The sequence below is a fragment of the Ursus arctos genome, unplaced genomic scaffold (assembly GCF_023065955.2).
Source record: "Ursus arctos isolate Adak ecotype North America unplaced genomic scaffold, UrsArc2.0 scaffold_8, whole genome shotgun sequence".
NCBI lineage: Eukaryota > Metazoa > Chordata > Mammalia > Carnivora > Ursidae > Ursus > Ursus arctos.
In genome coordinates, this window is record NW_026623100.1 from 27,529,886 (window position 1) to 27,548,773 (window position 18,888).

The 18,888-nt window shown below is 37.0% G+C and overlaps 1 protein-coding gene and 1 pseudogene across 6 annotated transcripts in view; one reads left to right on the forward strand and one right to left on the reverse strand.

The window, feature by feature from the left end:
- The window catches only part of PUS10 (pseudouridine synthase 10), a 70,032-nt gene that overhangs the window by 42,012 nt on the left and 9,132 nt on the right, over positions 1–18,888 (reverse strand). The gene's annotated exons all lie outside the window — the stretch shown is intronic.
- On the forward strand, positions 15,087–16,121 carry LOC113245304 (annexin A2-like; annotated as a pseudogene).

Genomic DNA, 18,888 nt, shown 5'->3' on the forward strand with positions numbered 1-18,888 from the left:
AATGCAATCCCTGTCAAAATTTAAGTAAATTAAAAAAAAATTGACAAGCAGATTCTAAAATCTGTATGGAAATGAGAATGACCTAGAATTGCCAAAGCAAATTTTAAAGAGAACATAGCTCAAAGATTTATGCTATTTTCATAAAGACATACTATAATGCTATAGTAATCGAGACAGTATAGTATTGATATACGGATGCACCAATATATCATTGGAATTAAACAGGGAGTAAAGAAATATATACATAAATATATACACATTGTCAGTTTATTTTCTACAAAGGTAACAAAGAAATAGAGAAAGAAAGGTTTTTTCATCAGATGGTACTGAAAAGAAAAGAAAAACAAACATCAACTTTCACCTTACAGATATTAAAAAAAAAATTAACTCAGAGGGTGCTTGGGTGGCTTAGTCGGTTGGTTGTCTGCCTTTGGTTCAGGTCATGATTCTAGGGTCCTGGCATCAAGCCCCGCATCAGGCTCCCTGCTCCGTTGGGAGTCTACTTCTCCCTTTTCCTTTGCCTTCCTCCCACCCCCGCCCCACTCATGTTCTCTCTCTCTCTCAAATAAATAAGTAAAATCTTTTTAGAAAATTAATTCAGAATGGATGATAGATATAATCGTAAAACTATAAGGAAGAAAACATTTAGAATAAAACATCGGAGAAAATCTTGGCAAACTCGCAGCATACAAAGATTTGTTAGCTAGGACACAAATAACATGAACCATAAGAATAAAAAGCTGGTGAATTGGACTTTATTAAAAGTAGAAACTTCTCCTCTTTAACAGATACCATTAAGAAAATTAAAGAATAAGCCACAACATGGGAGATAATATTTGTAAAACATATATACATATTAAGGATTTGAATCTAGAATATATTAAGAACTGTTACAACTCAATGAAAAGACAACCCAATTTTTTTAAATGGGCAAAAGATTTGACAAAGTCAAATGTGAAGAGAAGTCACAAAGATATATGAATGGCAATTAACTGCATGAAAGGATGCTCAATGTTATCAGTCATTAGGAAAATAAATACACAATCTCTATACACCCACTAGAATGGCTCAAATGTAAGAAAGTGACAATACCAAGGGTTGCCAAGGATGTGAAGCACCTAACAATGCTCACATAACTACTGGTGGAATATAAATGTAAACTGGTAAATCCGCTTAGGAAAACTGCATGGCAGTTTCTCATAAGACTAAACTATACCTACCAAATGACTTAGATTTTACACTCTAAGGTATTCAAGAAAAATAAAAACACATATCCACATAAAGAATTATACATAAAAGTTTGTACAGACCAGCTTTATTCATAATAGCCAAACACTGTAATGCATGAATATGTAGGAATGCTAGATATGGTTGATTAATGCTGTTAATATAGTTAATATCATAAAGTCTAATTGACTTGAGGTGGAAAAAGCAACAATCTTTTTAAATATCATTTTGAGTGAGAGCACAGATTGCTATAAATAATGTGGTGATAGTTCCTAGGCAGAGTGTTAATGTTTAAATGGCTTTGTTGTTTTCTATTAGTGGGTGGAAACAGATTAGTTTCCACCCGCTGCAAATATTGTACTTGAATAAAGTAGGGCTGAGAGGGGTGTAGGTCCCTCAATGGTTGAGGGAAGTCAAGGGTGAAGGCCAATGTGGGCAAATTTGCCAGTTGTAGCTAAGAAAGTTCCAATTAATAGATGATTAACATGGTTAAGGTTGAATTTAAAAATTTGTTGAAAAATCTCATGAGTTAAGGTTGAACAGCAATCATGCTATTGATAAAACAGATCCAACATCTCTGATGCAGTTATATAGAATAGTTTGGAGGGCGGCAGTGCTTGCATCTGTTCAGCTGTGTTATCTGATTAGCAGAAATGACATAATTCCTACTCCTTCTCATCTGACGAAATGTTGGAAGGGGCTGTTGGCAGTGACTAAGATTAGAATAGTAATAAGGAATATAAGTATTTGAAAAATTGGTTAACATTGGGATCTGAATGTATATATCATATAGAAAATTCTATAATTGACTGTGTAACAAGACGTGCTACTAGTAGAAATATTATTGAGAAATAGTCTAGTTTATTATTTTTTTAAGATTTTGTTTATTTGAGAGAGAGCACATGAAAGAGATCACAAGGGCAGGGGTGGGGGAGGGAGAGGGACAAGCAGACTCCCCGCTGAGCAGGGGACCCCATGTGGGGCTCAATGTGAGGCTCGATGTGAGTGATCCCAGGACCCCGGGACCATGAGACCACAACCCCAGCCAAAGGCAGACACTTAACCGACTGAGCCACCAAGGCACCCCAAGAAATAACCTACTTTAAAGCTAAGCAATAGTTTTCGGGTTTGAAATAATTTTTTCTTGGCCTGAATAAATGAATATTGTGGGATGAAAGCATAGGAGATGATAGTTTTTACACAGTATGGATATGCAGATCTTTGAAATAATTTTTATGATTGGTAAAGTTAATATAAATAGTGAAATCAGTACAAGAGGTGAATAGATTTATTACCTTTATTTGGAGTTGCACCAATTTTTTAGTTCCTGAGACCAATGGATTATTACTTTTAACCATTAAAAGTTTGAAAACAGGGTGCCTGGGTGGCTCAGTCAGTTAAGTACCTGACTTCAGCTCAGATCATGATATCAGGGTCCTGGGATGGAGCCTCCGTTGGGCTCCCTGCCCAGCAGGGAATCTGCTTCTCCCTTTCCCTTTGCCCCTCCCCCACATGTTCGCGCTCTCTCAAATAAATAAATAAAATCTTTAAAAAAAATAAAAAATAAATAAAAGTTTGAAAAACCATATTATTATACATGGAGGTATGTATTAATTCTTGCATACTTTCTCAGTAAATAAGTTTTGAGTGTCTATTATTAGATTCACAATCTAATGTTTTTATTAAACTATTTACAATAGAAGGATGTCAAAATAATTTGTGGGTTAAGTGATAAAAGTAGGAATAAATGTAGGATAAAATGTAGGGCTATGAGATCCTTTTCTCATATGAATGATGGTTAAAATTTTTGATGTGTACATGTATTTGCCTCATTGTGTTACAGTTAATATAGGCTAGTAATAACTATGTTAATTCCTTAGGATAATGGTAATGTTGGATCATGAAAATGGTGATGTAACTACAAATAGTTCTCCAATTAGGCTAATTGTTGGGGGTAAGGCCAAATTGGTCAGGCTCACTAGAAGTCCTCATGCTACTATTAGTAGAAGGAGAGTCTGTAATCCCTGAGCTAGAATTATAGTTCAGCTGGGAATTTGTTCATAGTTTGAATTTGCTAGGCAAAACAGTGTTGATGATGTAAGGCTGTGGGCAAATTATCAGAGCTGTAGCTCCTATATAACTTCATGGTGTTTAGATAAGAATGGCTATAATTACTAGTGCTATGTGGCTGACAGAGGAATATGCAATGAGTGATTTTAAGTCTGTTTTCCATTGACAAATGGAGCTGGTTATAATTATTCCTCATAAGGATAATGTAAGAAAAGGATATGCATGTAATTTGTTAGGGGGCTTAGTGTTGTAACTCATGATATTCCACAGCTGCCTAGTTTGAGTAATATGGGTACAAGCACTTTGGACCCAGCAGTGGAGGGTTTCAAATGTGCTTTTGGTAACCAGCGGTGTAGGCCATAGAGATGTATTTTTACTATAAATGCTACTATGCTGCTAGTCGTAAGAAAATATTACATCAAGAACTAGATACTGTTTCAATTAATATTGAATTATTAGAAAGTTCAATGAACCTATAAGATTTTGGATAAAGATTAGGACAATGAGAAGTGAGAGTGATACTACTAGTACATAAAATAAAGTCCTGCATTTAAACATTCTGTTTGGTTTCCTCAGTGGGTGATGATGATTAGGGTTGGAACTAATGTTGGTGCAAATAAAATATAAAATAAAAGATTAATTCTGTAGCAGTAAAAGTTATAATTAAGAATATTTGTGGGGCACGTAGGTGGCTCAGATAGTTAAGCATCTGCCTTCGGCTCAGGTCATGATCCCAGGGTCCTGGGATCGAGCCCCGCATCGGGCTCCCTGCTCAGCGGGAGCCTGCTTCTTCCTCTCCCTCTGCTGTTCCCCCTGCTTGTGCTCTCTCACTCTCTCTGTCAAATAAATAAATAAAATCTTTAAAAAAAGAAGAATATTTGTGGCATAACTAGTATTGTAATATACAGTTTTTAAGGAAGGTTATTGATTCTTTCATGTAGTAATAGATGAAACTGACTGATTATGGGTATTAGTGGAAGAAGTCATGTCATTAATGTTAATAAGGGCACTAACAGGGAGTCAGAATGTATAAGTGAAAAGTTAAGGCTATTGTCATTAAGTTGATTTAGGAGGAATGAACTAATAAGCTGATTAGTAGGCTGTAAATTATAGTGTTAATTCAGATTATATTATTTAAATGTATTCCTTATGATTCAGCAATTCTACTCACAGACATATATCCTAGATAAATGCCTGCACATGTAGAATACGGCTACAAGAATGCTTATGGTTTTACTGTTTGAAGTAGCCAAAAAACTAGAAATGAACTTTATATACATTTATAACAGTATGAATAAACTGCAGTATATTCATGCAACTGAATACTGTACAGCAGTGAAAATGAACAAATTACAGCTCCACATAGCAATACAGATGAATCTCTCAAAAATAATATCAAATGAAAGGAGCCAGACACAAAAGATTTATCATGTTATGATTCCATTTTATATAAAGTTCAAAGTCAGGCCCATTTAAACTCTAGTTTTAGGGGCAAAGACAATAGTTACCTGTGAGCAGAAGATTGGAGTTAACCATTGATGAATATAAAAATAAAAACTTATTAAAAAGAAAATGAAAATATTTCTATTCTGGGGTAGATTTCAACCTCAAGGACTCATCATGTAATCCGTGTTTTCTAAAAGGCCATTACTTAAACTATGAGAAATGAAAGACTACACAAACTGGAATAAGACTTTACCTAAGATATCCAACACATTAACCAAAAGACATACTATATCACAAGCTCGGGGGGAAAAAAGTCGATGTGCTAATAGAAAGTTGTTTATCTGAACAAACACACACTCTGATTCATTACACTATACCTGTAGAGAGTGTGATTAAAAGCTCTTCAGAAGAACACGTGGTATATCTCAATCTTATTTGCAAAATAACTCAGGTTAGTTACATCGTGAATAAAAATGTTACCAACAGAAGTGTTCTGAATACATGTCTGCATTTTTAAAAATCTTTTGGAATACCAATTTATCATTCACGCCTGGTTACTGATTTACTTAATAAGGTTTTAGTCCACATGCCCACTTGCTTGATAGGGCGAGGATTTCTGAGATGCTTTCAGAAATATGATCCAAGTCTCTCTAAAATCACAATCTCATGGTTTCTAACATGATTTTATAGTGATAATACCAAATGCATATCATACAATCATCACACATCATAACATCCTACTTTCAGAGAAAACTTAAATCCTAGATGTGAACTGAATTCTGAAAAGAAACCACATTATGATTCTCAATAGAAGCATAAAGGGCTACCTGTGTTGACACCTTTGCATCTCTTTCATTACTTCATTTCCTTTTGCATGCTTCATGACAACATTTAAATAAAACCCATTTCATTTTCCTCCACCCAAATCAGTTCCCCCTACATTATCTCTGCCCAGATACTCACAGTAACATTTTAGCAATCACTTCAGAGACAGACAGATCCCACCAGAAAAAAACATCAAGAGTTTCAATCATACCAATACTTCAACAGTCACTTACGTGAATAGCTTTTAAATTACGATGTAATGAAAACAATATATGACTCTTTAATTTGCCATATATATATATTTGTCTTTTATTCTTAAATAAAACACTTGACCTCTTCCTTCCGCTAGTGCCTGCTCTGAGCACTCCTGCACGACTGTAGAGACTGCCATACATCCAGCCGACTCTGAACCACTAATTGTTAAACCAAACAACACAAGCAGTAAAAAAGGAGGTAACACTGAGAAATGACACCCCAATGCTCAACTAAAGTCTTTCACGTGAGTTTTATAAATGATTAGAGTATCCAAATTGGTTGAAAAATATTTATAGCATTAAAATAATTGGATAACTATGCATAATAAAAATACTGACAAAGATTTCATTCATATGTGAAATTTAAGAAACAAACCAAAAAAGCAAAGGAAAAAAAGAGAGACAGACAAACCAAGAAACAGACTCTCAACTCTAGAGAACAAACTGATGGTTACCAGAGGGGAGGTGGGTGGGGAGATGGGTGAAATAGGCAATGGGGATTAAGGAGTGCACTGATCATGGTGAGCACCGGGTGATGTATGGAATTGTTGAATCACTACATTGTATGCCTGAAACTAATACAACACTGTATGTTAACCATACTGGAATTAAAAAAAAATTTTTTTTTAAGATTTTATTTATTTGAGAGAGAGAGAGAGCATGAGCTGGGGGGGGGCAGAGGGAGAGGAAGAAGCAGACTCCCCACTGAGCAGGGACCCTGACCACTCGGGGCTCAATCCCAGGACCCTGAGATCATGACCTGAGCTGAAGGCAGATGCTTAACTGACTGAGCCACCCAGACGCCCCTGGAATTAAAATTTAAAACAAACAAACAAAAAAAAAAAAATGGCAAGGAGAAAGACAGTTTTTCTTAGAAAAAAATTTCTCAGATAAACATTTCCACGTGGGCCTTGATTGGTATCTCCTCTAGAAAATGGATTCCATTAGTATTGATCCTGTACTGATATCAGTGAAGAAAAACAGTAGGCTTTATTTAAAAGCGAAGATTTGTAAAGATAACTTCCAGTATTTTAAGCAGTGCAATCTATCTTTTAAAAAAGAAGCAGGGACAGCTGCAGCATTACCATTAATCCACACCTTTTAACTGACCTAGTCTAAAACTATTTCATTGATCTTTCCTTTTTCTAAAGGGGAAAAAAGTACTGGTACTATTTTTTAAGAAAGAGGTTTCAGACAAGTCAATAATTAATTTGGATGAATCTGACTTCAGAGTGGCACCTGCCACCAGCCCTCTTCTTGGACATTTGGACACATTTGTGATTTGGCTGAAAACGTCACTGTTACTCCCACCTTTAATTATTAAAGGGACTATAACATCATAATTCATCATCTCACACACATGTACCAATCATCCCAAGATCAAAGGAAAATCCTCACAAAAGTGACTGGAAATTCCTCTATTTTAAGATATCTGGTGTAATAATATATTTGATGCAAAACGTCTTCTGCACCTACTCTAGTCATCTGATAACAAAATCTGAACACAAGTGTGGTGGGAAAGTCTTTAAAAATATTAATTTTTATTTTACTTTAAAGATTTTACTTATTTGAGAGAGAGAGCATGAGCAGGGGGACCGACAGAGGGAGGGGGAGAAGCAGACTCCCTGCTGAGCACGGAAGGTGGGGGAGGCCCTTGATCCCAGGACCCTGTGATCATGACCTGAGCTGAAGGCAGATGCTTAACTGACTGAGCCACCCAGGCACCTGTGTAATTTTATTTTTAAAGCCTTATTTTAGAGAATCATCAAATCAACTGGTGATTTATCCTCACTCTTATTAAAATATAATAAGTTCTGGTTCCATATTTTTTCCCCCAAGGATCCTTTCTCTAAATTTGAAGATACTGCACCCTCTGAAGAAACAAAATACCAGTGAGGGTCAAAACCTAGGCCAAGTCTCTCCTATAAATACAGCAACACAATAACCCACTTTTGAAGTCTTAACAATTCACAATGTAGGCAGTAGGGTATAGTAATAATCAATAGCATAAACCTTAGAGTTGGGCAGATGAGTGTTCAAATCCTGTTATTTATTAGCAATGTCTGTTATTTATTAGCATTTATTAGCAATGTGACCTTGAGTTGCAATTTCATCATCTGTATAATAGGATAATAATACTTCAAGGGGTTATGATGATTAAATTATATATATTACATATATCAAAAATATATATCAAATTATATCAAAAATAATCATAACTTAGTAGGTTAGAATTACTAAGTCTAAAACATGGTGGTGATATCAGAAAAAAAGAACAGTTGACATGACTTCTCTATGTAACAAGAGAAACCCAAATCTGAAATAGGCAGAGCCTAAATTAGAAGTTCCCTTTTTCTGAAACTTAGTTTACTAGGCCACAAAGTCCTAAAATTAATGAGAAAAAAGTTTGATAAGGAACTCAATAGTTGGTAAGTAGCAATGTGATAATATATTGCATCTGATGGGGAAACTGAGCTTTAAAGAAAAATGATGTGCTTTTTTATCTCCTATTCCTTATTGTATTTCTTATTTCTTGTATTTCATATTGCAAATTTTAAAGATGCCAAAGTGTGACAATTCACTAGAATGAGACCATACAAAGCAAAACAATAAATTTCAAAAATTTAAGGCTGCCTCATGTTCTTACTGTACCCAGCTCCCTCTCAACTACCCACACGAGTTGATCAGCCCCAGCAACCTCTTCTTTCTTGCTGCCTCCTCCACCTATTCTTAGCTAGTTCAGGTCAAGAAAACAACAAAGGTAGAAAGTAAACCTTGCATATTCAAGTATTTAAACCTATGTCCGAATACCTTCCAACTGTGTTCCTGAATTAAATATTACATTATATTTCTGTGGTGGGCTTTAGAATTAGCCTTGTTTGTAGTCCAGCTTCACCATGGCACCTCATTCCCAGGAACAGGATTCATTCCTCTTTCCTGCATGCTGCAACGACCTCAGGATTAGGTTTCTGTTTTTCAGTTGGGCTCTCCTGTGCCTGCACCGGTAACAATGTGCTATTAGACCTCTTCAATACCTGCTGTGATTCCTTGACAGATAGACATCTGATTCACCCATTCTAACCAGGACTGGGGTTCTGCGTAGACTTTGATTAATTGCATGTCACTCTTTCTTTCTCTCTTGGAACAAATGTCCCAGCTATGTATTGAGTAACAGAATCCAGAACCTACTACCATGTCTAGTCCCATGTGCCTCCTGATGCAGCATCCTGAGTATACAAGATGAAAAGATGGCATGGTCTAGGGGCGCCTGGGTGGCTCAGTCGGCTAAGCTTCTGCCTTCGACTCAGGTTATGATCCTGGGGTCCGGGGACAGAGTCCGAGTCGGGCTTCCTGCTCAATGGGGAGTCTGCTTCTCCCTCGCCCTCTGCCCCTCCTCCCTGCTTGTGTTTTCTCTCTCTCAAATAAATAAATAAATAAATAAATAAATAAATAAATGAAAGAAAAGAAAAGATGGTATGGTCTAAAAACAAAAAAAGAGCACAAATCAGGGAGGCACACCCAAATTCCGACATGCCACATTACACAAGCTTTGGTTTTCTCCTCTTCAAATGAGGATGAGTGAGATGATTAGTGAAGTAGTTCCAATCTGAGGCTGAAAAAAATCATCCAAGCATATCTTCTTTCTAAATCACAGATATAGGGGGCTCAGTGAACTGTCAGAGATTAAAAGGGGATCACCTTATACACAAAGTGGAGAACTTCTGGATTCTCCATCAGAGATTCTGAATGGATTTACACTGAGGGTGGGGCATACTCAGAGCTCTGACAAATCACAGCCATATACATTACCATCATTCTTCAATGAGTACCATAAAAAGCAGGGGGCCCTGTTCTAGATCACCAAGCTCTCCTACAGATCTATGATTCTGTGATTCCATTGATGCAGACCTTTATACACTGGTGGTGTGCTTGCAGGGACATGCTTTGGGAGTTATTTTTTATAATGAAGATAGGTTTAAGTTGCTTCATGTCCTCTGAAGGGTTTTTAAAGTTGCAGCCTGTATATCCAAAACATAGCAAGGTTACAATCCCCCCAACCCATCCATGAAGAGTCCATTGAAAGATACTTAAGGGGCAGAGACAGTGATCTCTATAATTTTGCATGTTTTTCAGTACCTCATTCAGAACCTTATAAAAAATGTTCTGAATGATTTGGTGGACCAGACAGGGATTGAAGCAAGGTCTAACCAACTAACCTAATGAAAAATAGGACTACAAATTCTAAAAACTTAGTAAGCTCAGAAAAAGTTTGTTGGTCAAAGTGAACCTTGAGCTGCTTTTAAATGGTAGGTGAGAGAGAACAAAAAGTGATTTAGGCAAGGTGCTTGTCATACAAAATAAGAATTTGACAAGTCACAGAAAATGAACAAAAAGCTGAAAATGCACACGCTAAATCAGAGTTGGGTTAATGAATGAGCCTGCACACATAATATGAACTTGAAAGTGTAGTCTCTATACTTGAAATCAAAGTGATCTCAACAAATTCTGTTCTATAACTTCAACATAATTAGAAAAAACATTAGAAAAAGTAAGTGCATCAATCAATTATGGGTGGTGGTGGGATATGGAGGGGGGTGGTGTTCTGGAGTATCCAATTAAGAAAGATACTAGATTAATGGCTAGGAGTTTAAGAAAGCAAGCAAAATTTTGAACATAGGCATTTTTAGGAAAGGGATTCAATTGCTTTCTTTAGATTCTTAATGAGATGATCCCAAACTGGTTAAGAACCCAGAGATTTAAGTAAAAGTCCAGTCTTTTGAATGCCCATTTGTCAGAATTTAAGAAAAAATTTTGTAAATATAAACTGCTATCACAGAAATGGTACTGCTTTTATTTTTGGTTAGATTTCTAGGGCTTTATGCTAATTTATAGTACTTAGTGTAAAGCATGGAGATACTACAAGTATAAAAATGAAAGGGAAGTTTCGATTTGACATATAAAACTCCAACTGTATCAAGTTGCATGTTAATAAGTAGGTGTTTCACACAACCAGAGTAACATTTAAGAGACACTATATCCATTTAAAGTCAATAAAGTGAGCAAACTATTTCTACATGTACCAAAAAGTGACATTGATAGTGCAATATTGCCCTCTACTGGACCAAACTAGTAAAAAGATAAACCTAAAAAACCAGCAGGACTTTAAAGGGTTTACTTTTAATAGAACTTAACTGAATGCCTTTTTTTCGCATAAATGTTAAGTTTAGCCTAATAGTAGCCTAAGTCTGGGTCACTCATTCTATAATAATTTTAGTGTGGCACTAATTTAATGTAGTATAGATGTTTAGAAGACTCAATTATGAATACAAGGTAACAAAAAATAACAAATGTAATAAATATTTTTCTTAAAACTATATAGTATCTTAGAGTTGAAAAAGCTAAACAAAGTCTATAGTCTAACCAACTATATAGTGCACACCTTCCTTCTATGTATCTCTGCCAGGCAGTCACCCAGCCTTGGCTTAAATAGTCTGGTAACAGAAAACACCATCCCTGAAAACAGTCTACTCTGTTCTGCATACTTCCTTATAGCTGAAAATTATTCCCTCCTGATTCCATCTCTGCATCAGAAAACCCCTCAAATATTTAAGAAGAGCAAATTCATGGGGCATCTGGGTGGCTCAGTTGGTTAAGCATCTGCCTTCAGCTCAGGTCATGATCCCAGGCTCCTGGGATCTAGCCCAGCATCTGGCTCCCTGCTCAATGGAGAGTCTGCTTCTCCCTCTGCTTCTCCCCCTGCTCGTGCTCTCTCTCTCAAATAAATAAAATCTTAACACACACACACACACACACACACACACACACACATTTATTATCTTAGAGTGCTTTAGGTCAAAAGTGCAACATGGATCTCACTGGGCTAATATTAAGGTGTCAACAGGGGTGCATTCCTTCCTGAAGGATCTAGGCTAGAAGACTCCATCCATTTCCTTGCCTCTTCTTGCTTCTAGAGGCCACCCATATTCCTTGTTCCCTTCCACTATCTTCAAAGTGAGCAACACTGCATCTGAACATTCTTCCATAATCACAACTTCCCTTGACCCTGACCTCAGAAGAAAGGTGCTTTTAAGGACTTGTATAATTGGATTGAGCCAACTCAGATAATTCAAGATAATTTCTCCATCTCAGGATCCTTAATCTTAATTACATCCACAAAATCCCCTTTTTTCATGTAAAGTACATATTCCCAGGTTTCAAGGATTAGGATGTGGACTGCCCCAAAACACCTTCCATTTGTTCTTGTTCCTCCTAAAATAGTATGCTCCATCTGAATATGGCACTCCCTGAATGGCCAACACTGGGGAAAACAGGATGGACCATCGCCTTCATCTTTCCAGACTAAAGTCCAAAGTGGTTATCCGTATCACTCCCCTAATTCTTACTGGTATATTAACTAAAACTCCCAAGCCTTGTCTGTAAACACAGCTTTTTTTTTTTACTTTTTTTTTAAAATTTATAATGATTTTTTATTTTATTATGTTAGTCACCATACAGTACATCCCCGGTTTCCGATGTAAGGCTCGATGATTCATTAGTTGTGTATAACACCCAGTGCACCATGCAATACGTGCCCTCCTTACTACCCATCACCGGCCTATCCCATTCCCCCATCCCCCTCCCCTCTGAGGCCCTCAGTTTGTTTCTCATAGTCCATAGTCTCTCATGTTTCATTCCCCCTTCTGATTACCCCCCCTTTCTTTATCCCTTTCTTCCCCTACTGATCATCCTAGTTCTTATGTTCCATAGATGAGAGAAATCATATGATAGTTGTCTTTCTCTGCTTGACTTATTTCACTTAGCATTATCTCCTCCAGTGCCATCCATGTTGTAGCAAATGTTGAGAACTCATTCTTTCTGATAGCTGAGTAATATTCCATTGTATATATGGACCACAACTTCTTAATCCAGTCATCTGTTGAAGGGCATCTCGGCTCCTTCCACGATTTAGCTATTGTAGACATTGCTGCTATGAACATTGGGGTGCATATGGCCCTTCTCTTTACTACGTCTGTATCTTTGGGGTAAACACCCAGTAGTGCAATGGCTGGATCATGGGGTAACTCAATTTTTAACTTTTTAAGGGACTTCCACACTGTTTTCCAGAGTGGCTGTACCAACTTGCATTCCCAGCAACAATGTAGGAGGGATCCCCTTTCTCCACATCCTCTCCAACAATTGTTGTCTCTTGCCTTGTCTATTTTTGCCATTCTAACTGGCGTAAGGTGGTATCTCAGTGTGGTTTTGATTTGAATTTCCTTGATGGCTAATGATTTTGAACATTTTTTCATGTGTAAACACAGCTTTTAAGCCATTCCTGCTTCATCCTTTACTTGGCAGTTGTTTTTCTAAACCCAGGTATAAGAACTTCTGTTTATTCCTGTTAAATTTCATCTTGTTAGATCTTCCCTATTCGTGAGATCTTTTGGATCTCAATTCTAACAATCTATCTGCTATATTCTCAACTCTGTGTCATGTACAGCTGTCGTGAGTGTTCCCATTACATCATCACTGACAGAAATCATGAACAAGACAAGGTATGAAGAGTCTTGCCGGACATCAGAAATCTCTCTGAAGTTCCATGATTCTTGAATTTCAGTGTGTACTTTAACTCTAGAAGGGCTTCTGTGCCCCATACCCAGAGATTCTGATTTAGGACGTTTAAGACAAGGCCCAGCAATCTGCTTTCAACACCTTTCTCCAAGTGAGTTTCAGATCTGCAGAATACAGATGGAGAAACACTGTCCAGTTTGAAATCAGTTATTAATCAGTTCTTTTTGGGTATAGCCTGCCAGGTACAACCCACCCAATTGTCTTCACATTCTGCTCATGTTTCCTGCCACTTTCAGGAAGTTATCATAAGAAAGAAACCTGCTCAAATGACTAGCTGAATTCCAGTCACACTGGTGCTACCCTACTTCCCTGCTCTACCAGTCCTACTAGCCTATAAAAGGAAGAAATGATGCAGACATAATTTGTTCTTAATGAATCTGTTCAGTGTTGACCAAGTGTTCCTTATCCTCAGTGCCTACAATGTACTCTTTAGCTCCTGATGCAGAATTTTGCCAACGTTTTAGGGTCAAGCTCACCAGCTGGTAGTTAACAAACCACCTTTAGAAAATTGAAACTGTCTGCTCTGTCTCCAGTAATTTGGAAAATCTGCTATCCTTGAAAAGCTCTCAAAGATCATGGACAACTCCAAGTTCTTTCTGAATCCATCCTGGAATGTCATTCATTCAGTCCTGGATACCTGAACCCATTTAGAGAAGCTTCACCATGTGGAGATTTCACTTCCCCTCACCAACCAATAATCAATCTACCCATTTAGGTCAAAGATCATTTTCCTTGACAGAAAGGACAGAAGCAAAATAAGATTTTCAGAAATTCCACTTTCTCTGTATCATCCATCAACAATATCGGTATCAAACACATCCCCTTTTTCTTTTTTCTTTTTTTTTTTTTTAAGATTTTATTTATTTATGTGACAGAGACAGCCAGCGAGAGAGGGAACACAAGCAGGGGGAGTGGGAGAGGAAGAAGCAGGCTCCCAGCAGAGGAGCCCGATGAGGGACTCGATCCCGGAATGCCGGGATCACGCCCTGAGCCGAAAGCAGATGCTTTAACGACTGCACTACCCAGGCGCCCCCCTTTTTCATTTCTTGCTGTAATCATAACTTAAAGTACCCCCAAAGTCTTCCTTAGCAATTCTTACAAGCCTCTACTCATTTGAGATTTTATTTTCTAGTTGCTATTACAGAGCTAAGCCTCCTTCTTACATTCGCATTACTCTGACTTTATCTTTCCTGTATCTTTTTTTGGAAACTGATTTTAGTTTGGCAAAAAAATTACAATTGGAGCTGGACGATACATACATAGGGGCTCATTAGGCTAATCTTACTACTTTTTAAACTTTAAAAAATAAAAAGTCAAATACATACAAATACATATGTAAATACAAATGTTTATGTAAATACAGAGAGAAGGAGATGCCCCAATTTCTTCTTCATTGGGGTGTATTTTTATCCTTAAACTTTCTTTTATTGGTTGGGATAATTTGGTTTTAATTAAAGTCTGAATTGCACTTTCTCTGAACCTCCCAACCCTTTTAATTTTATCTTCTAGCCTAGATTTCTCTGCCATTTTTCTCTAGTTTTTCTTTGTACTGTTTGACATCTACCTATCAAAAATGAAGGATAAAGGCTCCACAACTGGGGGCCCTTGCAGCTCTCGGTGCCTGACCCAGCTTCATTCAAAATGTTTACTGTTCACGAAATTCTCTACAAGCTCAGCTTGGAGGGTGATCACTCCATGACCACAAGTGCATACGGTTTGGTCAAAGCATACACCAATTTTGATGTTGAGCATGATGCTCTGAACATTGAAATGGCCATCAAGACCAAAGGAGTGGTTGAGGTCACCATTGTCAACATTTTGATCAACCACAGCAATGAACAGACAGGATATTGCCTTTGCCTACCAGAGAAGGATTTAAAAGGAACTTGTATCAACACTGAAATCAGCCTTGTCCAGCCACCTGAAGACTGATTTGGGACCTAATGAAAACACCTTTTCAGTATGATGCTTCTGAGCTGAAAGCCTCCATGAAGAGACCCTTCATGGGGCTAATGAGGACTCCCTCATTGACATTATCTCCTCAAGGACCAACCAAGAGCTTCAGGAAATAACAGAGTCTACAAGGAAATGTACAAGACTGATCTGGAGAAGGACATCATTTCTGACATATCTGGTGACTTCCGCAAGCTGATGGTTGCCCTTGCAAAGGGTAGAAGAGCAGAGGATGGCTCTGTCATTGATTATGAACTGATTGACCAAGATGCCTGGGATCTCTATGATGGTGGAGTGAAGAGGAAAGGAACTGATGTGCCCAAGTGGATCAGCATCATGACCAAGCAGAGTGTGTGTCACCTCCAGAAAGTATTTGAAAGGTACAAGAGCTACAGCCCTTGTGACCCACTGGAGAGCATCAAGGAGGTCAAAGGAGACCTGGAAAACGCTTTCCTGAACTGGGTCCAGAGCATTCAGAACAAGCCCCTGTATTTTGCTGACTGACCGTACAACTCCATGAAAGGCAAGGGGACTTGCAATAAAGTCTGATTAGACTCATGATCTACCATGATCTCTCACAGTAAAGCAGACATGTGGAAAATTAGGTCTGAATTCAAGAGAAAGTACAGCAAGTCCCTGTACTACTGCATCCAGCAAGACACCAAGGGTGACTGCCAGAAAGCACTGCTATACCTGTGTGGTGGGGATGACTGAGGCCTGTGACGGCATGAGCATCCAGGAGTGGTGCTCCTTAGTTTCCAGCAACAGTTCTAGAAAATAGCCCTGCAAGGATGGTATTAGCATCACCCCTCCCCATCCTTATTTCAGTTGTCAAAGCATTGCCCGCCTCTCATGCCTAGGCTCTCCTTTTAGCCAAAGAAATGAACATACCAAAGAGATGGAAGTGAAATCTATGATATAAAACACTTTGCCTCTTGTGTACTGTGTCATAAACAGATGAATAAACTGAATTTTTACTCTAAAAAAAGTGTAGGATATATTCAATTATGCCTGTTTCTCTCCTCCTATCAGGAATATAAATTTTTAAAAGTTATCAGTTTATTATCAGACTAGATTATTTCTGCCATTATCCTTTAGGACAGTGGTTCTCCAAGTGTGCTCCTTTGTAGCAGTACCAACCTCACCCATGAGCTTGTTGTTAGAAACACAAATTCATGGGTCCCACCAACTTACTATATCAGAATCTCTAAGGAAGGGGCCTGGGAAACTCTCCAAATGAGTCCTATGCGTATTAGAGTTTGAGAACCACTATTTTATTTAAGAGCTGTTGATGTGCTTTTAACCAAATGTGATTTCCATCAAATGCCTAGACAATGGGAATCCCTCATACTACTGTAAACCCTAACCTTTATGACTATCTTATATCTGTAATTCATCACCTTCCCTTGGCCAAAGGTCATTCAACACACTTCCATTCCTGTATCTATCCCATTTCTTTTATTCTCTTCTGGATGGTGTGCAGCATCCTTCCACTCACAGGATCTCAGATCTCAACATAGTTATACATTTTCTTGCCACATCACACTATTATAGCTCTCCTCTTAACAAATCTGATTCTCATAAAAGACATCCTTCCATTGTTACATTCAAGTGGTGAGCCCAAATCCAGAAAGTCATCATGACAGTCCTGATATACTTATTACTATCCCTTATAATCTCAACCTTATCATTCAAATTTTGTATACTGCTGTAAAGACTTTGGAGCCTCTAAGTATTATATCTAGCTAGATTCCATATTGTTGTTTTTTGTGAGTCTCTGGATACTGCTCCCATTTATTCTGCTCACTATGTCTTACTCGATGTCTAACAGGGTTTTATCAGTTAATCTGCTTGTTTTTCTCCTCTCTAGCAGTATTCAATCTAAAACTGTCCTAACCAGATCAGACAGTTCCTAGGAAAACACACACAGATGTATTCCACCTCTCCCTCCATAGTCTCCCAAACTCAGTGGAAGATGTTGATTATATAATCTGCAAACTTTTCTTCCTAAGCTTTTAAATTAGTGCTTTTATAATGATGATAAATAAAAACTATAGCTGTAGCCAGAAAGGGATTGATAGGGCTGAATAAGAAGGAATTAATATAAATTTAATAATCTGATTTAAAAAAAAACACCTTTACTTGAGGTCATCCTTTTCCTTGGTTCTTTTGTAAGCAGGTACATAATACTACCATGTTGATAAAAAATTATTTGCTTTCAAATCAATATACCTGTGATCATAATTTTCTTCTCTAAAGTGGAAAATGCTGAATCAAATTCACTCAATTGTATATTTCACTCTGAATTATGAGATAACTAGCATGAATCAACTCCAAAGTATTAATTTATTCTACACACAAATAAGTTCTAAGTTTTACAAGATCTAAGTTGAAAAACTACAATGTAGAAGAAACATGTCACTAGAGAAGTCACAGAATTTATATTCAAAATGCAAGAATACTCTGAAAATGTGTAATTTGTTTAAATTTGGATATGTAACAAATAAGTTAACTAGTTTGAAAACCAATTTATATCCACTCTGGTCTACATAACATATCGCAACTCCAAGGAAGTAATAAAAGACAGCAATAGAGAAAGGAACAAAACATAATGAAAAAAAAATCACAAAGTGAACCATAAACACAATTTGCTAAAGAAATTTGGGTTCTGAAAATTGTATACAGTGTGTAACATTGTGTACTTTTTGAATAATTATTATTCTTAAGAAACGAATGAGTAAAAATATATTACTCAATACAAAGGAAAACAATGAGTCACTTTACACACTATACCGTGGAAATGTATTAATTCCCCAATAACTGGAATAGTCACCTATTTCTGTTTAATAGTTTAGTGGTTAAAATCAGTTACAAGAAGTAAGTAGAGTTTAAGCAGAATAATTCTATTTTTTAAAAAATAGCATTTTCTATTTCTAATGTGGAATATAAACACTTCATAAGCATTCAATAAATATTAAATGGATACGTTAAAATCATCATTTAAGTGATAAAAATGGAAAATACAAATTTTAATGTCAAAATATAAACTCTGAGAGGAAGAGTTTGGTTGTAAGATATATAACCACACTTAGAAAATATGCTTCTTATTTCTATTTTTATTACACAAACACTGCACTTTTTATGAACCACTTAGCTTTCAGAAGTCTATTTCTTGCTACCAAAGTTGGATCCTGAAAATGACCTATCCATGAGAAATGCTTTGATGATTGACTAGAAAATGACTTTATGTGTTTATAAACTTCCTTATATCATCATCATCCCCTTTCTTCTACCTGCTCTGTCATCTTGCCATTGACAAAGATACTACTTAAAACCATTCTACTTTTTTTCACTTCCCAGCTCTTCTCTGTCATTCAACCAGCTTCATCAGGTCTTAAATCAATATTCAGCCTTTTGGGGGCTAATAAACATATTATTTGCTCCAACATATTTTGCTCACCCAAAGAAAGTGATGGTATGA